The following is a 25,338-nucleotide window of genomic DNA, read 5'->3' as shown; positions in this document are numbered from 1 at the left end:
CTCTCTCTGCCAACTTGTGATCTCTGTCAAATAAATAAAATCTTTAAAAAAAAAAAAAAGGAAGATTTCTAGGCTTGTCCCAGATACTCTGATTCAGTGTTCCTGAACTATAGCCCAGAAATACACATTTTATTTTATGTTGTTGTTTGCACCATTATATTAGTTTCAGGTGTACAGGATGATAATTGGTATTTGTATATATTGCAAAATGGCCACAATAAGTCTAGGTATCATATTTCATGTATGTTTTATATCCAGGAGAATACTGAGATTTTGCTACATAAATAACTACAGAAGGCTGGGATGACTGAGGGGAGCAACTGTTGTCTCCCTCTGCAAAGGTCCTAGGAATTCATGGGCAGGGGAATTGGGAGGCGGTCTGTGGTCATGACCAAAGAAAGGGAGAGAGGTTCCCTTGTATGCTATCTGATGTGAGAAAAAGGGAGAGCGAGAGAGAGAGAGAGAGAGAGAGAGAGAGACTAACAGCTGTTGACTGTCAGCTAGACAGCTCCAGCAGGCAGGGAGGGTGTCCAGGGTCAGCAGGACGAAGTTCTCACTAATCTGTATCCTCCCTCTCTCCCTTCAAACCTGTACTTGGCAGATGTCCCACAAAGGACATTATCCACGCAGGCACTTTTGTACCACCGTGTGGTCACTTCCAACAGGTATCTGGCAGTTTCAGCGTCTCTGTTTTCATTCATGTCCATCTGCTTTCCCTATACCTTCTTGAACTCATTCTCACTCATGAACACAGGGGCCACTACTCATTGGGTGGCTGAATGGAGATGTGGAACTGTTGGGTTTGGATTCACAGCTGGAAGTTGAGCACCTAGGTTGAGTCACAGAAATTAATGCCCATGAAGCAGTGACAGATTCTCTGGGTGCAAGGGACTCAATTTCAGGATGCTAATGCCAGCAGACAGTTTAAGGGTGACCACATGCAGGCCCTTGATGAGGATATGGGAGTTCTTGGAGCAATGGGTATGCACAGATACTATGCTAGTCCACGGCCAGCTCCTTACCAGCTACAAGGTGCAGCTGCTCCTGCCTTCCAACCCCTGACAGTGAATTCAGCAGCAAGGGTATCAGGGAAGAGTCTGTGACTGTCACACCTCCCATGTCAGTAGTCAGGCAGGTGAACACAGCCATGGTGGGAGACACAAGGTAGACAGTAGGAGAGGGAAGTTCTTTGGATCAAACAAAGACATTTCTTTGGCTGCAGGAGTCCATGATCCACTGGGAGGTTTTTCTTCTTCTCCTTCTCTTCCTGCTTCTCCTCCTTCTTCTCAGGAGCCAGATTCCTCCTGCCCCTCCTTGGGATCAAATATCATCTCAAACTCTGATGAGCTACAGCTGGAATCTCTGCCCTCATCCAAAGACAAGCCTTCTCCTTGTCCTTCTGGCACCTTCTTCATCTTCCTCTTTTCCTCTTCCTCCTCATTGTATTCACTCTCCCTCCTTCTCCCTTTCTATTCACCCTCATTGTGGTCTTCATTATTAGACTCACTGCTGGAGTCTTTGGCTGCTCTGGCTGCTGCCCTTTCACTGACTGACTCACTCTTGGACTCTGGGAGTCTATTTGTGGACTCTGTGGGGCCTGACTCCTCCTCTTCTCCTTCCTATTTTCCCTGTTTGAGTACTTGGTCCATTCAGGTACCTCCACATTGCACGCAGATGTGTCTGGAGCTTCCTCTGGCCAGTGTGGGAGCTCTAGGTAGCCTGTGGCTTTGGCATTTAATGGGTGGGATAATGAGTCCAGCTGGAAGTGGTCTGGTCTTTGAAGATGACTCCAAGCCTGGGGCTGGTTTGGGTGCCAGGAAGAGCTTCTTGGCATGGTGGCTGAGGGCTCTACCCTACTCTGAAGGGAGGATAAAATGCCAGGTCACAGATACCACAGTTCTGGTGGGACTTGGGCAGATTTAGCGTATACTGGGTCAACAGTTGGGTCTGCTTGGGTTTGGTCAGGTAGAGCTTGGCTGCCAGGTTGATAACCTGGAGTTTGTGGATGTCTTGCTCTGCTGTGAGGGACTTGGCCATTTTTCCCAGGACATCAGGTGAGTATTGGAGACATGCTCACTGTATTCCCCAATGAGCCACAGGATGCTGGCTCAGGCCAGGAGCGCGTAGGTGTTAACGTGAGCTCTGCCAACTTCTGACATCCTCAGGCTATGCTGGCTGCATCTGCAGCAGCTTCTTAATGATGACCACTGACTCTGTGATGAACCACAGTGCAGCCACTATTTCAATCACATTGAAATAGTGGCTGCACCAGGCCGTTGAGGCGGGTGTCACAGACTCGTCCTATGTTAGTTGATCAGCATCCAGTGGCCTGGATCATGATGCCATAAAGTCCCTGTCCATGCTGTGAATATAGGTCTGGAACTTCTATAGGATTGTTGATTGACCTGATGCAGAAGCTCTTCAGTAGGATTGAAACCCACTGGATGCTCGATGGGCACTGTGGCCGTGTACTGCCCCTCACTGTAGAGAGGACAGGGCCAGGGGTATGGGGAACTTGGGCTGGGGCAAAGGGTGATAGGTATGGGGAAGAGAGGTGTACTAAGTAGAATGGCATAGAAGACAAGTTGGAGGAGGACAACAACAGTAGGAAGAGGGAAGGACTGGGGTCAGTGTATGGGGAGGTGGGCCAGGAGTGAGAGAGAGGCTGGGTGATGTGCCCAACATGCTGGAGAAGCCTTTTTTTTTTCCCCCCAGGGCAAAATATTTTATTTAAGTTTGCATTCTGGACAAATAGAAACTCCTGCCTCAGAGAAAGGTTTTTTTGAATCAAAAGTCCTGGAAATTGTCACAGAGAGCAATGGGCAGGGCTGAACTGGAACAAGCTGAGGGAGCCAGGAGGGCTTATGTTTTAGGAATCATCACATCAAGTGCTGACCAAGGATACAAGAGACTGCTCCATCTATGAGGCCAATTTTTTCAAAGTGACAAGAATATGAATCCGGTCATTCTCCAGAACATTTTGGAAAACATTCTGTGGGTCTTTCCTAGATGATCCAGTGAACCAGAAAAATGGGAAGACCTGTGCTAATTACACATTTATAGTTTCTAAACTTCAATTTAAAATAGTAAACAAACTATGTTCTCCTGGAAGAACATATAGAAATTATTACCTTTTTTTTTTTTTTTTTTTTTTAAAGATTTATTTGAGAGAGAGGGAGAGAGAGCATGGATGCCTGGGCAAGCACTTGCATGCACCAGCTTGTGGGGGGGTAGGCTTGGGGGGTGGGGGGTGTAAGTAGGGACAGAAGGAGAGGAGAGGCTCTTCAACTAGATTTTCCCCATTCTGCACAGACTCAGGGGCTGTGCTTGATCTCCCTAACCTGAGATAGGGACTGAGCCAGAACAGAAAGTCAGACGCTTAAGGAACTGAGTCACCCAGGCACCCCTGCTAATGATTATTATAAATATTTAAGCCTTTTCTTCAGTCTTTTCAGACTTAAGAATGTAACTAGTTTTGTTTTTGGTTTTTTTTTTAATGTTTTATTTACTTGACAGAGATCACCAGCCGGCAGAGAGGCAGGCGGAGAGAGGGAGATGAGCAGAGAGGGAGATGAGCAGAGAGCCTGATGTGGGGCTCCATCCCAGGACCTCCGACCTCAGCCGAAGGCAGAGGCCCAACCCACTGAGCCACCCTGGGACCCCAAGCGTGTAACCGGTTTTAAGAACAGTCTATGAAGTCTCAAAACTTTAGTCCACTGAGAGGAGGTTTTCCTTTGTAGTGTAATTTATGCCTAACAGTCAACCTATCAGCTAATGACATCTTACGGAGGAAGGAATTGCCCGTATGTAGATGATGGATGGCACCTGGCAGGGGCAGGGGCCCAGAGTTATAAAGATGGTGGCGGCCGCTAGAGCCTGGCACGAGGAGAGCGTGGAGTTGCTGTCCTTCCACCAGCATCCCCTGAATGAGTCTTAAATTACAGGCCTCCTCTCCTCCCGCGGATGCTTTCAGATTAGCAAATAAGCGTCTTTCAGAACAGTCTGGACGCCTGGGGACCTGCCGCCCCTGCGCTGCCACCCGGGGCAGGTGAGTCCGCGGTTCTCAGATTGTTACGGAGCCTTGTGGGTCTCGTGGCCTGGAGCCCTCCTGGTTTTCAAAGTCAAATGTTTTGGGGGCTCTTCCCCCAGCTGCGGGTCTTAAAAGTTGGGGCAGCTGGTGTGGGGTTCCAACCCTTTGCATTCAGCAAGAAGTTGCAGGTTCTGAGTTCAGTTCCGACTCTAGGTGGCTTTGGCCGGGGGTGGGGGTGGGGTGGGCGCTCTGCGGTGAGATTGTGCCTCAGGCTTTTGTACTTGCTTTTGTGTGGACCTTCTTTCACGGAGGAATTTCTGATGCAGATTTGGTTTGTCTGTGGTATGAAGGGAGTTTAGGCTCTTTTTGCGTTGCCGTGTTGAACCCAGTCAAGTTGTAGAGGCGGGAAGCCCTCGATCAAGGTGCCAGCATGGGCCCTACACATTTTGAGTAAGTGTTAACTCTTCTTTTATATATGGATGGTAATGTGGAGAACAAAGGCGAAAGAAATAAAGAAAAAAATTATGTTTCCTTACAATTTACAGCCCATTGATAAATACTTGAGACAGGCAGAGTGACCATCCTTAAGGAGCTCCATTATCTCCATGTTAATACTTTGCAGGAGGAAAAGGCAGCCTTAGCTTGGCATTAACCCGACCTCTAGGATCCTGTGCTGTCTTTAATATATGAAATCCCTTTGGAAGCTTCCTTTATTTCTACCCCCTCCCCCAAGATATATGTTAGTAATTATCCTCCAAACGTGGTCCGCTGATAGCATCTAAAGGGTCTCATGACCAAGGTTTTTGTAGACAGTAGTAAATGACCTTATCCTAATAATAGCTAGCCCCTCAAGGTCCTGGAAACCTTTCCTCCAAATTCCCTTGGAGTCACTCCTCACAACTCCACTGCAGCTTCTCTGCCCATGGGGCCAGTCCCGTGCTTTAGTGAAACCACCTGTTTAGGACATTTGTGTTGTTCAGTTAGTTAAGCTTCTGACTCTTGGTTTTGGCTAAGGTAGTGATTGCAGGGTCATGAGATGGAGCTCTGTGCAGAGAGTCTGCTAAGGACTTTCCCTTACCCCTCTGTGCCTCCCCTCTCTCTCAAATAAATACAATCAAAAACACAAAAAACAAAAACACAAAACACTTTTTTTTTTAAAAGATTTTATATATTTGACAAATGGAGATCACAAGCAGGCAGAGAGGCAGGCAGAGAGAGAGGAGGAAGCAGGCTCCCCGCTGAGCAGAGAGCCCGATGTGGGGCTCGATCCCAGGACCCTGGGATCATGACCTGAGCTGAAGGCAGAGGCTTTAACCCACTGAGCCGCCCAGGCCTTGTCTCAAGAATTCTTTCTTGAACTTTCACTCCCAGACCCCAACATTTCACATCATAATGTTTGTATTCTACTTCTCTGGTGCTAACTTACTAATTTACTAATCTATCTATCCATATATCTGTAAATAATTCTGGAATATCCTTTCTTCTACTCCTGCCTCCAGTGTATCGCTCAGATCTTTCTCCTTCCTCTCTGGAGTAATATAGAGAAAGCAGGGTGTGATCTTGCTCAGGCAATCTTGGAAAACAGCAAAATAGGACTATTAATGAGATGGTTTAGTTCTAGCTCCAGAGAACTTTCATTGCAGTGTTGTTCCATGATCAGATTGACCTCTGACTCCATCACCGTAACAATTTGTGTCCCATTAAAAACCTTCAGGCATTACCTGAAGAAGTAAATGGGCTTTTTGTCAGCATCTCATCTCAAGCTATGTTTTCTTGTGAGTTTTGGCATGAATTAATGCTCCAACAATGAGCTATGTAAGGGTCTAGAGGCAGGGGGCATCTCACCATCTTGGTACTGGAATGATAGAGAACACACATAACAACTGAGGAAGAGTTAACAAATAATAACCAGTTATGTTCACAATATAGTGACCATGTGTTTACTTGTCTTTGTAAATGCATAAGGACAACCCCCCTCCACCCCCCTGCCCCAGAAAACATACCCTGAACTTTCCTGCGCTTTCCTCAGGGAAAGGAGGTAGGATTTGGGAATTGTCCTCCGGCCCTCATTATTTTAATAGTTTTCTGTTAGTGTCATTATTTCAAAATTTATTTCAAGTTGCTTTCATTTTGTTTTACAATTGTCACATGTTCCAGTATATCCTGAATATAATTTTAAATTTGGCAATGATAATATGTTTAAAAATAGTTTGCATTTTTGTATACTAATAACAGTGGGGGATTTATGACAAGAAATGTCCCCAGCCTAAAAACTTTTTTTTTTTTTAAATAAACAGGCTATAGGAAGATGACTGGTTACAGTGAGAGATTATCTGCCCATTAAAGTGTGTATTAGGCAGAATTTATTCCAGTTAAAATGAAGCATTTAAGCCTCTTTCACAAATTTATCTACAGAAATTTCCTGGGAGCATATTTTTTTTTTAAGATTTTATTTATTCATTTGACCGGAAGAGAGGGATCACAAGTAGGCAGAGCAGCAGGCAGAAAGAGGAGAGAAGCAGGCTCCCTGCATCCCAGGACCCTGAGATCATGACCTGCGCCTAAGGCAGAGGCTTAACCCACTGAGCCACTCAGGTGCCCCTTTGGGAACATTTTGGAAGAGGCTTCCTCCCCCACAATGTCTCACCTTGAAGGAGGTGAGGTAACTCTCATCTGAAGTACAGCATGTCTGAAAAGATCCGGAGTTATGGACAGATATGTAGATAGATGGATGTATTAATAAGTTGTTATGAAACCATCTTGACAGATGTTAGGCTATATATATATATATATATGTATATATACATATATATATACACACACACATATATTCGAACAAACATGACATAGCATGGTATGGTATCGACTTCTTTTCATAGTAGGGCATTCCTTATTGGCTGAAATCTACCTGGGGAATGGCAATTGCCACCCGAGGAGGAGAATACAAACCTCTCTCTCTGCAGTATGACCGAGAGAGAGAGAGAGAAAGGAGATGCTGAGCCATGGCACCGGGGTTGAAACCTTAGGTCTAAACCTTGGCTGCGGATTACAATTGCCCTGGGAGCTTTCAAAAATGACATAGCACCGCCCCCCCCCGATTCTGATTTTCTGATTTAATGCTCTAGAATGGGGCTTTGGCAGTATTACCAATTAAAAGCTCCCCAGTTGATTCTAATGTGCAAGTAGAGTTGAAAATCACTAGATTAGAAAAAGAGAATATATCGTAGTGGGTGACAAAGTGTGTTAGTTGAGCAAACATGATAGTGATCAATTGCAAACTGGAAGAATACTGTGATCAGTTAGAAGACCAGGCATAAGTCATACTAGTAACTAGGATTCTGAAGCCTGAAAGAAACCAAGTTGTAGGACACACCAGGACAGCGCAGCACTTGAGGACACGTTAAAAAGGAGAAGACAGACCAGACCAGCACGGAGATAATGTATTCATTGTGCAATCTGGACACCACTTTCTCAACTACATTGGCTCACCGTTCTTCTCAGTTTCCTAGCAAGAAAGAATTAGATAATGGTTTTGGAACTTGGCTATATACCCCCATGTGGTCTGTTATCTATATTTACTGTCAGATTAACATGGAGTAAAATGGTTCTCATTACATATCTGGGCATATTGGATCTCCGTAAATCTTTTCTGTTCTAGTCTGGGCAGGTTACTTTGTAATAAAAACTGTCCTGAATTCTGGTTGATACGGTTCAATAAACATTTACTGGTCACCTAATAGGAATTGAGTATAGAGCATCTATTAAATAAATTAATAAAAATTCCTGCAGTCGATGAGGTTGCATTGTAAGTGAGGGCAGATCAGTTCAGCAGGGAAGACACTTCTTTTTGAGGTATTTTTGCCTAGTGATGAGTACTACGAATTAAATGAAGCAGAGTCATGCGTTAGAGCCCTTGGGGTGGGAATGATTCCGGGGTCTCTAGATAGGTTGGTGAGGGAAAATATGTGAAATGAAGCCTGAGTGACTCTAACAAAAATCTGGGACAAAGGATGTTTCAGAGAGTACAGCAGATATAAAAGCTCCAGAGAGAAATGGAGTTATTAACATCAGCTGGGTCAGAGGATTCACCTGAAAAGGAGTTCGGTGGCCAAATAAGTGCTCATCCCCCAATCCTCTTCTGATACACAAAACAGGTTCAGCGCAGTTCCTGAGAACTTCGTGTTTTGCTTAATCAAGAACTACCCAAATTCAGATGTCCTACCTAACTCCTCCCCCTAGGCTGAACACACACACATATACATAAAGTCTCATGTTCATGTATTTATTGCACACGGCCTCCCAGGGCTCAGTGGGATGCTCGTTTGGTAATCACACCTGTGAATCATTGATCTGGATGATTCTGTCTTCGTTATGGAAAGCATGGCCTTAGGACTATCTCAAGCAAGTAGTAGCTTTCTGTAATTCTGTGTTTCAAAGACATTTCCCACATGCTCTGACCTGGCTTCTTTGGGTCTCTCTGTTCCCTCCCTGTCCTGTGCACTGTTTTGTTCATTGGGGGAAGTGAGCCTGGGGATTTTACCCCTTGCATATATCAGGTTGTATGTGCACACATCATAGTCATCCTGGTCCTCTTGTTGACCCAGATCTCTACAGGCATGAAGGTTTTAGAAGTCTATGCTACTATGAACAAAATAAGCAGATAAATAAATAAAGGATTTGCTAGGCTCCAGAAGTGAACGCACTATTCATAACCTGGATGATTTTCCATGTTATTAAATAAGGGGCAAGTACCTTTTTACATTTTGCTTTTTCATGTTTTTAATATAGCTTCCTTCATGTCATCTGATGGAGCTTGATATTTTAATACTCTCTGATCTCTTTGTGTGTCTTTAACTTTAATCCTTCTTGAAATCATCCTGGAGACAAGCTTGCGGCTTTTGGATTACTGGATTTTTTTTTTTTTTATTGTTGTTACCTTTAATTGTAATTTTCAAATTTTGAGATCATGTTTACTGTGTAATAACCAAATAACTCAAATCATATTTTTGGCTTAGAAGGTTTGAATTTTTAAAGGAGCATGTTGAGGATTATCAAGGTCTATGATTATTTTATCTGGAAGAGTTCAGTACTGCCATGCTGGTATGGACTATTATGATTAAGTTAACCATATTGTTAATTGAATCTGTTAAAAACAAACAAAAGCCTTAAGTATGGGCTCTGTGCTCAGTGCTGAGTCTCCTTGTTCCTCTCCCCTCTGTCAGTCTTTCTGTCTCTCTCAAATAAATAAATAAATCTTTAAAAAAAAAAAAAGGCCTTAAAACACAGAGTGTAGAAATGTGTTTTGTTGATGAAGGAGAGATACAGTGATTTAGTAGTAAAAAACAACTAAAGAAAATATAAATTTTCCTTTCCTTTATCTATGATAGAGTTGTCTTGTGGCAACCACCTGTAATAAATTTTAAACTTGAAAATCCTTAGCTTCTTGGTTCAGACAACAGTATGTCTTCACCTTCTGCCATTTCATATTAAAATATATCCAGGGTGAAAACCAGGTAATTTCTTTTCTTGAGGTAATAAAGATCACTTTATTCTTCTTAAGGCTTTCATTTATTTTTTTTTATTCTTTGAAGATAATTTTCTAAGTTATGTCTAGTAGCTGTCTGTAAATAAATCCCAGAACCTGTATTTATTAAAATCAGCAGTCATTCCAAATTACTTTAATTCTACTATTTATTGTTAGTCTAATACTTAGATTATACTTAGCAATTTTTGTAGATTTAAGAAAATAATCCATATTTAATTCTGACCATAAAATGTTACTAGAATTTTTTGTAAGGTGAGATGGTGATGGTCAGCATATGAAACTTGAGTATAAGGAGTTTACATTTTGAATCTGCAGTAGTTTTTGGCGCATATTTGGCACTCAATAAGTGGGATGGTTAGAAAGAAGGAAACTGAGTTCTGTTACTTACTTTCTGATAGCGTTTTTTTATTTTTTATTTTTTTCCAAAATAGATGTACCTGAAGTTTACTATATGCCCTAAATAATAAGGTTCTATTGTCCAAAATTTTTGTTATATTTTACCGGAATAGCCATCTTTGCAAATATATGTGGTAGCTGATATAAAGGACAAGAGACTAAAAAAAAATTTTCTATCTTATTTCTGTAGCTGGTTCTTAAGAGAGTAATAGTTAGTTTTATTTTCTTGTTGAGAAGTAATAAACATCTCTGTCAATTATGGGGGGAAGGGAGTGGACACATACCTGGAAGTTTCACACATAAGTATTTATTTCTGGATTCAAAAATTCCCAAATAGATCAAGTTCAGTACTAATGTTGAACACATAGCTACATTTTAAAAGTTAAAGAGTCAATTGAGTTATCTGTTTATCAAAATCATATGCTTTTTTCCCCTTGGATTTCAAAACTGACTAGGCCTATCATGAAAACAGAATTTTCATAAAGATTGTAAAATATATAGACAAAGTCTAAGCAAATTAAAAATCAAATTGTGTTTCTAAATCAATAAAAGCAATAACCAGAAAAATTCCAAATATATATAAAGTTTTGTTTCATGCCTTCAATCAAGTAGTCTGTGCAATTTAATGAGCCTTTCATATTATTGAACTAGCTTACCAATTTTTAACAGAAAGTGGAATATAGACTGGGTCTACAGAACAATATCCATGTGTATGATTGGTTAAAAAAATGCCTTATACATCAGGAAAATAAGAAATCTAGGGATAAAATAAAAGAAGAACTTTCCCTTCCCTAATTACTTTTGTCCACTCTTTGCATCAGTATGAATTCATGCAGTCATAATTGATTTAATGGATTATAATATAATTTATTTAGATGCTCAAAGTTTTTCAGAATGGGAGTCCCATCAATATGCTTTTGTGTCCTTTTGAGAAGTCTTCATCATTTCTCATTGACCATCTTTATGTTTAACTTAAGTAATATTATATAACTTCCTCTATGCTTCTGTTCCCCCCTTGCTGGCCTTGGTAACATTGTTGTCATACATGTTACTTCTAAATATGTTATAGGTCTTACAAAACAGTTATTACTTTTTACTGTACACATTTGATTCCTTTTATAGGTATTTAAAAAAAGGAAAAAAATAAAAAGGAAAATATGTCATAATTACCACATATTTATAATCTTTGGTGCCCTTAATTGCTTTCTGTAGATATGTATGTATTTCCATCTGCTATAATTTTCCTTCTGTATAAAGAACTCCTTTAGCATTTTCCTGCAGCATAGACTTGCTGGTGATGAATTCTTTTAGCTTTATATATCTGAGAAAGTCTTTATTTCATCATTTTGGAGGCATATTTTTCTATGTTAATTCTAGGTTGACCGTTTTCTTTAGTAGAATTGTTGTTCTGTTCTGGTTTGCATTGTTTCCAGTGAGAAATCTAACGTTCTTCATTCTTTTGTTCAAAATCTACTACTTTTGCGGTGCCTAGGTGGCTCAGCGGGTTAAGCCTGTGCCTTCAGCTCAGGTCATGATCTCAGGGTCCTGGGATCAAGCCCCACATTGGGCTCTCTGTTTGGTGGGCTGCTGCTCCTCCCTGTCTCTCTGCCTACTAATGTCAATAAATAAATAAAATCTTCAAAAAAAAAGTTAAAAAAAATCTACTTTTCTGTAGCTACTTCCAAGACTTTCCCTTTATTATAGTAACTGAACAATTGGCTTAAGATATGCTATTGCGTTGTTTTCTTCATGTTTCCTGTACTTGGGATTTATCAAGCTTATTGGATCTGTGGGCTTACAGTTTTCATTAAATTTAGAAGAACAGCAGCCATTATTTCCTGAAATATGTGGTTTTTAATTTTTGTTTTATTTATTTATATTATCCTGCCCTGATTTATTTTCCTTTGACTCCAGTTACACAGGTAGTAGTCCACTTGTAGTTATCCCATAGCTCACTGAAGATACATGATTTCCTCTCTGTTGCATTTTGCCTAGATTCTATTGCTATGTCTTTAGGTTCATAAATCTTTTCTCCTGAAGCATCTACTCTGTCATTGAAAACCACTGTGTTTTTCAAGGCAGACACTATAGTTTTCAGGTCTAGAAGCTTTATTTGTTTTGCATATTTATGTTGCTATTTAACATTTTTGTTGTGTTTATACTATACTGTAATCTGTTAAGTGTGCAATAGCATTGTGTCTTAAAGTGTACATATTAATTTAAAAATTAAGTTAAAATGCTTTAATGCAAAATACTTAATAAAATTATAAATATAAAATAATATAAATAAACATAATATAAATGTAGCCATTCCAGGAAGTCATAATCATAGATCACAAATCACCATAGCAAATGTAGTGATGAAAAAGTTTAAATTGGGGCGCCTGGGTGGCTCAGTGGGTAAAGCCACTGCCTTTGGCTCAGGTCATGATCCCAGGGTCCTGGGATCGAGTCCCGCATCGGGCTCTCTGCTCAGCAGGGAGCCTGCTTCCTCCTCTCTCTGCCTACTGTGATCTCTCTCTGTCAAATAAATAAATAAATTCTAAAAAAAAAAAAAAAAAAAAAAAGTTTAAAATATTTTGAGAATTACCAAAATGTGACACAAAGACTTGAAATGAATGAACACTGTTGGAAAAATGGTGCCAACAGATTTACTTGATGGAACATTGCCCCAAACCTTTGATTTGTAAAAAATGCAGTTATTTGTGAAGTGAGATAAAAAGAGGTATGCATGTATCTGGTTGTTTCTTGGTCTCTTTCCATTGCCTTTTTTTTTTTTTCCCCCTTTAAGGATCAGATCTTCCTGATTCTTTGTTTAACTGGCAGTTTTTAATGAAGTATCATACACTATGATCTTTAAATTTGTTGTTACTGGATACTTCTGTATATCTTTAAATATTCTTGAACTTTATGCTAGAAAACAGTTAAATTACCTGGAAAGATACTCTTTTGAGTTTGCTTTTAGGTTATATGATAAGTATCCTGAGATTAGACTAACCTATATCTAATTTTGCCCTCCTACTGAGATACTATGGAGTTTTCTAAATATTCTGATTTCCTGTGAATTGTGAGGATTTAACTTTCTGGTTGCATGATTCTTTTTCTGCTCTCAAGTAGTCTTGCCTATATGTATGTTTATCCTTGATGAGGCAAAGGTTTAGAGAAATGCTCCAAGATTCCCATTGCTTTTCTTCTGTGTAAAATTACTCCTCTCCTGTACTGTGATCTGCAAACCTTTCCCATCTTGGCCTCCTGCTTTTAATTACCTCCTATTTACCCCATTGGTGAGGAAGGGATTTTCACCCTAGACCTTTGAGGGTAACCAAACCTGTGTCACCCAACACTGGACAAAAGAGACTGACCATAGTCACATGTGTTAATAGTCATATATATTCACAGTTTGGAGGAGGGGAGGGAGCACACCACACAGGGCCTTACAGAGGTGGCTCCTGGGAGCAGTGAACAACCAGAGGTTATGGGAGGCAGGCTTTGTAGTACTGAGAGGGTGTGGTGACCCCCTAGTTCCTATGAGAAAATATAATTGGTTTGTTGGCTAATTCCAGAGCTGTCAGTGGAACCCACTATTCCACTGCGAGCCTGAAGGTGGTTTGGCTAGGAGATCTCAGCCATGAGTGCAGAAGTGGGAGGTGAACTTGTGGCTGTCCCATTTGAGAACCTCTCAGTTTCACCAGATATAAAGGCAGTACATAATATTGGATCTTAATTTTAGGCCTCACACCATACAGCTGACTCCGATCTCCATGTTCTCAGCTTAGTGGCATTGGTGGGCTCTGACTGGGTCCTTCTCAGTACTGCATCTGAAATCCCTCACTAGGCCATAACCTGGGGATAATCATAGAGTTCACCTCTTTCATAGATCACTGTCCTGTGCTACCCTATGTGCATGGCTGGAAAAAAGTACTTCATTGACTTTGTTCATTGTTTTTATTTTTAGTGAAATGTTAAATCTGTCCCGTTACTCCTTCTTGGCCTTAGCTTCTGTTTTAAAGAACTTTGGCATGGCACACTTGATAAATTGAAATTTAATGGAAAGTTTTTCATTATTAAGCAAATGTTAAGTATTTGATCAGCAAGAGGAGAGTTTCACCACTATTACTTTTACAAGGTTTCCTATCCTTCCAGAACCTTAGAAAAAGTGTTATTGTAGTATGATTAGAGGAAGCAAGGCATAAAAGGGCGAAGAGAAAAGGGGGGAAAGAGTACATTACATACCAGTAAACAGTGTTCTTACCATTAGCATTCCCCTTTCATTTGTAGACTTGAATCTGAAGGCTCACAATTTTGAAAATGAGACAAGTAAGCAGTTGATTTTTTTTTTTAATAATTTATTTCAGAGGGAGAGAGGGAGAGGTAGGGTGAAGGAGAGAGGGAAAGGGAGGAAGAGGGAGGGAAAAGAAGGGAGAGGGAGAGAGGAGCCCAATGTGGGGCTCAATCCCAGGACTCATGACTTGAGCTGAAGGCAGACACTTAACTGATTAAGCCATCCAGGTGCCTCTAGGCAGTTGATTTTGAATAAGTATTTAAACTCTCCCAACACAGTGCTCCTGCCAAAAAAATTTATTTTTGTGTGGGAATAATATGGACATTAATAATAATAATAACAAAGACATGCTGTAAAACCTACACAGGTACTTTATACAAGGTTTGGCACACAATAGGTGCTCAATTAATAGCATTTCCACTTAAGCCAGTTTGATTACTTCTGAAGTAGTTTCATGTTTCAGAGTTCCCCCACCCCTCTCTCTCCTCTTTTTTTTTTTTTTTCCCAAACTAAACTTACTTTACCAACTAGCTGGTTTTGATTTTGTTTTGGCTGTTTTCCTTTTCCATTTCCTCACTCTGGGAGGCTATAAACCATGCTGTGTCCATAAGTAAATAAAAAACTCCTCAGCTTCCCCAACAAAGAGTATTTTTGGCAAACTCAGTGCACTTAACACAAAGTGTCAGAATTTCAAAGCCTCCCTAAGGAGTCTGGCAAACATATCTAAGGGAAGGTAACCGAGTGATTATGAGTCATTTTCAAGGCAGTAAGGCCACTCTCCAGAAAGAAAGGCAGTGTAAAGAGTCACTTGCTTATCCTACAAGACTTGTAGCAGCAGCAGAAAATACGTGCAGGCAAAGAATAAGATACTTTGGCTCAAACAGGGGAGTTCACTTGAGAGCCATGAATTACTTTTAAAACCTTACTCTAGTAAGTATATAGGAAAACTAATTCTTTTGATTATGTTCAATCCATATGATAGTCAATTGTGTTAACAAGTTTGTATTGAGCAAATTAAATTATTTTCAATATACTGTACTTTAATGTTTGGACGTAAAGATGCTGTGAACTGCATAGATAAGGTCTTGTTAGTGTTAACATTCCAACTTCTCAATTACTAATTCCATAACCATAGCCAATTATCTAGGATCTCTGCACCTCACTTTGCATCTCTTGTTAATAATGGACATTTCATAGGATTTTTTCTGAGTGTCACATAAACCAACACAAGTAGAAGATCAGCCAGGATCCAAAATTCATAAAAGGTTCTCAGTGAATGATTGCTCTGCTCTTGTTACTACCACTGTGAGTAAATCATGAACTAGTACTACGTTTATCATTACATGTTTGTTTTCAAACAATGGACATTTTTAGATTCTTCCATTGCTTGCCAAAAGCAGAGCTCCAAAATCAAGACAGGAAACAGAAATGAAATATTATAGGCACAATGATGGAAACTCAAAAAAATCTATCATTTACAAAACCATGACATTTAAAATATAAAGAATTATTGCTCATATTAAAAAAGAGAAAAATAAGGAGCATAAAATAGCACTCTGCCACTATAACAACTTTTTGCCTTGTGTATTCACTCATTCATTCATGAAATACTTATTAAACCCCTGTAATGTTTGAGCCATTATTCTCGGTATTGTGGATAAAGAAATTAATAAAACATACGAATTTGGGCTCTCATGGAGATTACAATTTCTTAATGGGGAAAAGAGAATAAATCTCATGCTGTGTCCTTTCCTATCTTATCCTGTTCCTCAGAGGGTGATATCTATCTATCTCTCTATGGAAAAATAAGAATGAGAAGAGGAATAAGGAGTGTGTGTATGGGTAGAAAGGACTGTGATTTTATTTTATTTTTTTAAATATTTTTATTTATTTATTTGACAGACAGAGACCACAAGTAGACAGAGAGGCAGGCAGAGAGAGGGGAGGAAGCAGGCTCCCCGCTGAGTAAAGAGCCTGAGGTGGGGCTCCATCCCAGGACCCTGAGATCATGACCTGAGATGAAGGCAGAGGCTTTAACCCACTGAGCCACCCAGGCACACCAGGACTGTGATTTTAAATAGGACGGCAGGAGAAAAGCTGAGTGAGAGATTGCAAACAAAGACGTAAAGAAGGTGTAATTTTGACCTTCTGGCTGGATGAGGAGAGTATGGAAGGCAGAAGAAGCAACAAGCAGTGCATAATCCTGCATGGGACCATGCCTCTAGTATTGATAGAACATAGAAGAGATGAGTGTAGTTAAGTGAGCAGGGCTCCGTCCTGTGATTCGAAGGTAGAGAGTTAATGAAAGGAGAGTAAGTATTGAGAAGACAGGTGATCTTTCAGGTTGTTCTCACGGCATTGACTTTTTCTTTAAAAGAGTTGGAAGAATCATTCCAATTCTGTGCTGGGAAGAGATTAAGAGAGGAGTAGGGAGGGGTGCCTGGGTGGCTCAGTCGTTAAGTCTGTTGCTTTTGGCTCAGGTCAGGATCTCGGGGTTGTGAGTTGGACCCCACGTTGGGCTCTGTGCTCCTTGGATAGCCTGATAGAGAGTCTCTCTCTCCTTCCCCCTCCACATCACTCTTACATGCTCTCTCAGATAGATAGATAGATAGATAAATAAATAAATAAATATGTCTTTAAAAAGGATAAGTAGAGAGAAGATTTAGGAATTGGGGAGTGACTGGGTTCCTGATACATTATGATGTGATTAAATACGGGATATAATAGAAGGCAGGAAATCACGAGTAACTCAAGGGCTTTGGGTTGAGCAACTGGGGGGTGGAATTTCCAGGTACAGAAAAAGACAACGCAGGTGGAAATTAGAAATAGTAAGATCAAGAATTTGGTTTGAGGGATATTAATTTTTAGGGAATTATCAGACATTTGAGCCTTGGTGTATTTGGGTTCAAGCCTGGAATCCAGGGGGAAGATCCAAGCTAGAGATATAAAATGCGGGTCACCAGGATATGGAATTTTTTCCCATGTTTTTTTCACTCCTTGCCTGTAGACATTTTGAATTTATATATCCTGTTTCTCAGCATTACATTAACATTTAAAAAAAAATTGCCTCATGGCAACATGTAGTATTATTTTAAGGAAAGTGGAAGGTATGTGCCAGATCTAGAGGTAAATGGTTAATTTCACCAGGTATCATTTTGACAGCTTTGAGCTTGGATTTGCTCTTTTAGATTTGTGATCCTCAGTTCCTCACTTGCAACTAAGAAACAATAATACCTATTTTATATGATTTTTTGTGAGGGGCATGTTTTATACCATTCTTCAAAATTTTAGTTTTTAATTTTTAAGTGGTATAGGATGTACAATATACTTAGTGCTTCATATTCATTACCTACTTTAATCCTCACTAAAAATATAGAAGTAGGTGGAATTATCCCACTAGGAATGCAGAGCCTCAGGAAGATTGAATAATGTACTCATGTTAACCTAGCTAGCAAGTAGCAGAATCAAACCTATCTATTAATGGTTTTTGTTTTGCATTTGTTGTTTCTACATGGATTTTATATAATACAATCTAAAGTCCTAGGAATAGAATAAGCACACAATAATTCCCCACTATTTTTATTATTATGCATGTGAGAAGGTAAGTTATCAGTTTTAGAGTAGTACCTAATTTTCTATGAGGATCAAACAAAATTTCACTTGAATGAATAATGCATGTATAACAGTTCTGGTAGCAAAATTCTTTCAAATGCAGTATATTAATTAAGCAATATTTATAAATATATATCGGTACGTGAATTTCAGCTGTTCAACCTATAAATTAGTATAGTGTACTCAACATCGTACTCAATGAATGGCTTTAAGATGAATGCAGAGTGGATTCATGGCATCTGTCTTATTTACCCAATGTGTCTGCGTCTCCAGTTTTCTATGGAAGACCGACTGGGACTCTTTACTATTCCCTTCTAGTACCTTCCATCGTGAAGACTCTATCCCAGATATCTAGATATAATCTAGATATGTTTATGTCCTGAGTGAAACCAGCCTATTAACTTCCAAATGCAGTTGAAAAGGTATGGATGGTGGGGGCACCTGGGTGGCTCAGTGGGTTGAGCCGCTGCCTTCGGCTCAGGTCATGATCTCAGGGTCCTGGGATCGAGCCCCGCATCGGGCTCTCTGCTCAGCGGGGAGCCTGCTTCCCCCTCTCTCTCTGTCTGCCTCTCTGCCTGCTTGCGATCTCTCTGTCAAGTAAATAAAATCTTTAAAAAAAAAAAGGTATGGATGGCAAAATTTTCTTTGAATTATCTGTATTACAGCCAAGCCCAGTTTAAATAACTCTTGATTCTGTGGATAAGTAGTGTCTGTTGCTAGTGTGCTTTTTTGTATAATTATTATTTATCACATATGTTTTACTTTGCTTATACAATGTTTATTATATCATACATGTCATAACATACATTAATAGATTTAGCATGTAAATGCCAGAAGATCTGTGCCATAGTGGTCAAGCGTGTGCAAGAGCACAGGTGTTTTGCATGAGTTGTGCATTCGGTGTCCCACTCAGGTGAATCTGATTTGTCTGGGTAATTTCTTATAAAATTTAGCATTCTCATTTGTGAAATGGAAAGGGGACACTCTTTTCTCAGGGTTTATCATGCGTTTTGCAAGATTATAAATAACGTCATTAGTGACCTCTAGGACAATAATTTTAAAGCCTAATATCTATTGGGCACATACCAACTAAGTGGGTGCTCCAAATGTTTATGTGAACTAGTGAAAATAATTCTTATAATGCCCTCAAAGGCAAGCATTGTAATTATATTCCTTTTGTAGAGAGATTAGAAACTGTGGTATAGAGAGGCTAAATATCCTGCCCAAAGAGGCATAGTTGGCATTTGCCTCCTTGCTACCAGAGCAAGATAAGTTGTCGAGAGCAATCATGTCCAATACAATTTTCTGCAGTGCATGAAATACTGTATATCTACTCAGTCCTGTGTAACAACTAGCCACATGTGGATGTTGAGCATTTGAAATGTGATGAGAGGGATAAAGGGACAGAATTTTCAGTTTTATTTAATTTTAATTACAGTTTAAATTAAGTAGCCATATGTAGCCAGTGGCTAACATATTGTACAGTGACGCTGTGGAGTAAAAATCTATTACACTGTGAGACTCTCCAGGGCTTGTAGTGTGTCTCATTTGGTTTTGTGTCAGGGGCCAGTACTGACTTGGAACACAGAGGTGCACAGTGAATGCTTGATTGCTGCAGTAAGAAGATATTTATTTATGGGTTCTACTCTCAGCTTGTGGGTCTAGTTTCTGGTTTGTGGACATCCCGGTACAGCTCTACTCCTCCATACCTCCAGTGTCTTTTTACAGTCTTGCTTAGTGAGCCTTTCCTTGGCTGCATTTCAAGCTCCTTAGCTGGGTTTAAGCACCAAAAGGGTCACCATTTGCCAGGGAGGAAATAAAAATGCCAGCTGAGAGTGTGTTTTGGAGTACGGCTGATCTGTGTGATACCCAGTCTCACAACTTCTGAGCTGACTATCCTTTTTCAGAGAAATGATGTACATCTCAGTTTTCTGTTCTATCAGATGTATATAATAAATGTTCTCTTTGCGTGAAGTTGTTGGGAAAATAAATGGAGCTAGTTCTTGAAACCCTTTGCAGAATACCTGGCAGGTAGATTTCAATCAACAAATACCTATTATTATTATTATTTTTCTAAATTTTTCCTATTTTTGCCTTTCCTTCAAACCTCCAACACCTCACAAAGGTAAAATTTCAGGAGAATGTTTTATGGAAAACAGTTTGAAACATTTAGACTATCTACAGGATGCTGATTTACATCTTTTAGTTAAACGATCATTTCTTGAGCTACAATAACTTGCCAAATCCTTGAGGTGGAACAAAGAGTATATATAAGGATAAGTAAGACACATCTAGTGCCTCCAAGGTGTGGAGTGGTGGGAAAGAGAGCCAACAAACTGATTACAGAGTAGTGCAAGCGCTCTAGAGGAGGTAAGTCCGAGGCAGTGATCGTCATTACTGGATGGATGGGAATTGTCACGGAAATCTTCACGCAAGACGTCGGGTATCACAGAATTCTAAAGAATGCTTTGCATTTGTTGGATGCATATGAAATAGGAACTTCATTGATCAGTCTGTTCTTTGCTATTAGGAGCTTAATGAATAAATTATGAAAAGTAGTTCCTCCTCCTCCACCATCCTCTCTTCTTCTTCCCTGTCCTCATTGTTCTCCTCCTTCTGATTCTGCTGCTGCTGCTGCTTTTGTTTTCTTTGTGTAGGTTGATTTTTCCAAAAAATAAATAAATAAATAAATCTAGAAAGTGAAAGTCAATCTTGTATCTAGATCATGCTTTCCCTACCGAGTGTTAAAATGGGTAATAGGAAGAAAGAGACATTTAATTAGTATGTGATTATCCTGGAGGTCTCATACTATAGCAGATGCCATATTAAAGGTTTAATTTTGGTTTTTTTTTTTAAGATTTTATTTATTTGACACAGAGATCACAAGTAGGCAGAGAGGCAGGCAGAGAGAGGCGGGGAAGCAGGCTCCTGGCTGAGCAATGCCGGGCTAGAGCCCAACGTGGGGCCCCGTCCCAGGACCCTGGGATCATAACCTGAGCCAAAGGCAGAGGCTTAACCCACTGACCACCCAGGCGCCCTTAAAGGTTTAAAAAATCCAGATAACAGGAATATCTCAAACAAATACAATTCTTTTAAGTATTAAAAAAAAGTATATCAAATAATTGTCACAGCTGGTAAGTTGATGATCAGCATATTTGGAGGTGAGCATGGGTGCACTGAAGAGCAGCTTGAGCCTCCATCACTGTAATTATGTATGAGTCCCAGACAATCTACACAGCCTTGTCCTGCCAAGACTCCTCATATAACTATGCACAACCTGTGCCACCAACAGAGTGCATTGCACAAGAAATTATACATTTTAAATCAGATGCCAAAAAGAGGGTTTCTAACTACATAGTGAAGGCAGCTGTGCTAAGATATTTGGCCATCTCTGTTTTCTATGGTTTAGCTCAATATATTAAAAGTCCGTGAAATATTTTAGATCTGTTACCAGTGCACTAGGGCATGGTGATTGAGAGTTCCTGAGATAGTTTTTGTTCAGATCCTATCTCTGATCATTCCTACTAAGCTATTTAAGCTGTATATGCCTCAGTTTTCTCAGCTGTAAATTAAGATTAATAATAGTATCTTCCTTATAACATTGCTCTAATAATTAAGTGAGGCACTATATAAGGTGATTAGGCAGGGGCTACCCTAATTTGTGGCCAAAGGAAGTTAGATACTGCCTCTTCTATTATTCTGTCGGTGTGGACTGTGTCTTCTTGGTATACTATGTTCTTCTAACTCCTAAAACTTTTTTTTTTTTTTAAGATTTTATTTATTTATTTATTTGACAGACAGAGATCACAAGTAGGCAGAGAGGCAGGCAGAGAGAGAGAGGAGGAAGCAGGCTCCCTGCTGAGCAGAGGGTCCCATGCGGGGCTCGATTCCAGGACTCTGGGATTATAACCTGAGCTAAAGGCAGAGGCTTTCAATCACTGAGCCACCCAGGAACCCCAAACTCATAAAGCTTTTAAAAAATGGTTGTTCAGGGATACCTGGGTGGCTCTGACTCTCGATTTTGACTCAGGACATGATCTCAGAGTAGTGAGTTGGAACGCGGCTTCAGGCTGTGCATGGGTACGGAGCCTACTTAAGATTCTCTCTCTCCTCCTTCCTCTGCCCCTCCCCCCGTGCTCTCCTTCTCTGTCTCTCTCTGTCTCTCTATAGCTAAAAAAAAATCATTGTTCTGTGAAGCAATGAGTAAATGAGAGCCTGGTACTTATATGGATTTTGGAATCATGCCAATAAATCATTTTTTCTCTGATTCCAACATTGTAATACTAAAATTATACTCAGATAACTTGAATGAGTGATGCTTTTAATAATAAAATTATATTATTACATGTCTGTAATACTCCATATTGGCGACAAAAGATGGTGTGTGGATTACTTTTAGGAATTATTTTAATGTTCCCATTGATATTCATTGCTTACTCATTTTGTTATTGGTAAGTAATCATTTGCAGAAATATGTTTGCCAGTTCCAAAACTTATGTACACACACACACACACACACAACTTCCTAGGTGGTCATTGTGTAGTGTTGAAGTTGGGATTTAAGCAAATGATGGAAAACCACTTTTTTGCAGGTATAGGCATTAAGAAGCACTCTCCAGTTACCCTGACAGCAATGACATAAAATTTTTCTCCTGCATTTCTTCACAAAAGACAGGAGAATGTTGGGGTGGAGTGAGAAATCAGACACCAGTAGAATGTGGCTTTCCAGCTGGATAACACACACTTTCCCTGTTAATTGTAATGAAGAGCATACTGTGCAGATCTGAATTCCAGAGAAGTTTTATAAAATGAAAATAAAAAGAAATACAGCATTTCCTTTAATGAATACACTGGGTAGTCAAGAAAGGAAATAGATCATTTCAGATGCCTTAATTAAAGTGTTAGTAAAAATCAGTTACTGTGCTGGAATTGGTCAGGAATATTTTGCAGTATTTGAATTGTTTTTGTGTGCGTATTTGTTTATTATAACCCAGCACATGATTCCCAGCAAATGTGTGGAAGTGATAAGGTTTACCAGAATTCCTGGGTGTGTTTGTGTGCATTTTCATTTCTCTGCTCTCTGGAAGAGGGCATTTCCCCTTAAACTCACCTACTTTTTTTGCTGCATGCTTACTCTTTACCCCTTGGAAGATAATTCCCCTTGTTAGCTTTATCGTTTGAATTGGGCCATTCTACCCTTTTTCCTTCAGTACTTTCTACCACGGATAAGAGGGAGGCTGTGACCCTGTCAATTTTGTCCTCTTTGCAGATTTTCTTCAGGTGAGACAGAGGCTGAACTAGCCTGTTTGTATATTTTACTGCCGCAGAATAAGTATCAGCTTTATTATTCAGAAAACACATCTTCATTGTCAGAGGCTCTCGTTTTTTGCATAATTTGGGAAGGTTTGTTTTAACTGACCCCTTTCCAACCCCAACTTCCCAGCTCTCATTGTTTTCTTAGAGAACCTTTGTGTCTATGGGACTTCTTTTCTCACTCAGATTAATGTCTGCTTTCTTCAGCATTATCCCTGAGTAGAGAGACTGGTAGTACAAGGATGTCTCTGAAGGTCTTATGTTAAAATGCAAGATGTAGTAGGAGGGGGAAAAAAAGAGAGAGAGTCGTCAGTAATAAGGTTTTATCTTAATGTCGTCAAGTGACTTCTGGAGTTATTGCTGGCACATTTGTGAGTATTTGCCTCAACGACGGAGTCTGCTTTACAAAATCATTTTGTGCCAGAAGAGACTATTTAAAATTGTGCTCATGGTGCTGTCTGCAGGCGGGAATTTGTTATTAGCAGCGGTGATAAGGAAGGCTGCAGACATGTCATGACGTTGGTTACCCTCAGGATAAGAGTAGATCAAGGCGTTCTGAGGAAAGGGCAGAAGGGGTGAATTACTCCTCGTCACTGCCAGACTCTGTGGCTACCAGCAAAGGAACATTTTAAGCTGCTTCCAACTCAGGAAATTGGGGAAATTGCAGCTCCTGCACCGATCACTGCTTCCCTCCATCTGCCCTCTTCAGAGCTGTCCTTTATGGGGACTTCACTCAGGTCCACGGTCATGGCAGAGTTTTCCCTGCAAGTAATTGAAGAATGACTTCATCTGAGTGTACAGAGGTCTCAGGGTCATATGTAGTGAGCTGAAGTACTGGTAACACTCTTTCTACACATCTCTGCACACACACTCAAAAACACACACATGTTGTTTTGAGAATACTGGCTATGGAATCAGTGCGTGAGACTAGGAGGTGTGTGGACAGGTGAGGTGGCCAGGTGATTTTCCACTGATCAGAAAAGTTTAAAACCCAACCAGGTAACACTGACTTGAAGTGAAAAGACTTAGGTACTCACAAATTTGAAACAAATTGATACCTATTAATCAGTTTCTCCCATCTCTGAAGTAAAGCACATGAAATGACTACAGAATTTTTGTGTTGCAATGTGTATAATTGTGTCATTCGCTCCTATTCTGGGATATTGTTAACACAAAACAAGGAGCTATTAAAAAATGGGAAAGACTGAATTCTAGCAATATGCTTATTTTAAACCAAAATCTAAGCATTATTGGATATGAAACTTGCAAATCTTTAGTTATATTCCCTTTTATTCAAAGATCAAAATGTCCTTTATACACCACAGAAGAAAATGCTGGGTACATTTGAATTCAGTAGATATCACCGACTCTTTTTTCAAGTGTTCTGACTTTGGCAGAAGCCAAGAAGCAGTTTGCAAAGCACTTTTCCTTAATATTTAAATTCCCTTTGAGGTTTAAGAGAAATTTAATCCACATGTTTCTAATTCATTTGCACTCAACTCATAAAAAATGTTCTTCAATTTGATCTCATTGTGGTCCAGGGGCATTAAAAAGCTTTCAAATGAGCCTTCCTCCTTGAATTGAAATCCAGATGTTGTGTTTTGTCAGCTCTAAGCAAATTCAGAACTCAGAAAAGTCTTGGTCATAAACGAGAAGGCACAGATGGTTTTGGATCTTAGGGAGGAAAAAAATCCACAGATAATAGAAACTCTTAAAATATAGGGAACTACCATTTTTAAGGATTTCATTCAACTGGTGAGTAACATTATGCTCATTTAAAGATGGCAGTCTCTGCAGCTACGGGAAATCAAATGATCTGAGGCCAAACTGTGAGTGAGAATATAGCCAGGAATAGACTCTCAGAGACCTTCTTTTTACTAATCACGAGTAGTGATTAAAATAAATAAATAGTAGGAGGGTGAAAAGGATGGAACCAAATGCTAAAGCCATATGGTAACACCATCAGGGATAGAAAAAAATAAGGTTATTTTTCACATTTCAAATACTCCCTCACATTAGCCACAGAGAAGATGGGCGGGGGAGAGGGGACTGAATACTGTGCAATAGAAGGCAACAACAGTCACATTCTAAGTAATCATATTCCTGGCATTTCCCAGAGAGTTCGGTTTTTCAGCATTCAAATTTTCAATCTCAATTTAC

At 39.8% G+C, this 25,338-nt stretch overlaps 1 pseudogene; it reads right to left on the bottom strand.

Annotated features, from left to right (window-relative positions):
• Nucleotides 1–536: 536 nt before the first annotated feature.
• Nucleotides 537–3,919, bottom strand: LOC122913289 (annotated as a pseudogene).
• Between the last annotated feature and the right edge of the window lie 21,419 nt (nucleotides 3,920–25,338).

Source organism: Neovison vison, chromosome 7, assembly GCF_020171115.1.
Source record: "Neovison vison isolate M4711 chromosome 7, ASM_NN_V1, whole genome shotgun sequence".
In the NCBI taxonomy this organism is placed as follows: domain Eukaryota; kingdom Metazoa; phylum Chordata; class Mammalia; order Carnivora; family Mustelidae; genus Neogale; species Neogale vison.
The sequence above is the reverse complement of the archived record's forward strand: the minus strand, read 5'-3'. Positions and strand labels throughout refer to the sequence as shown.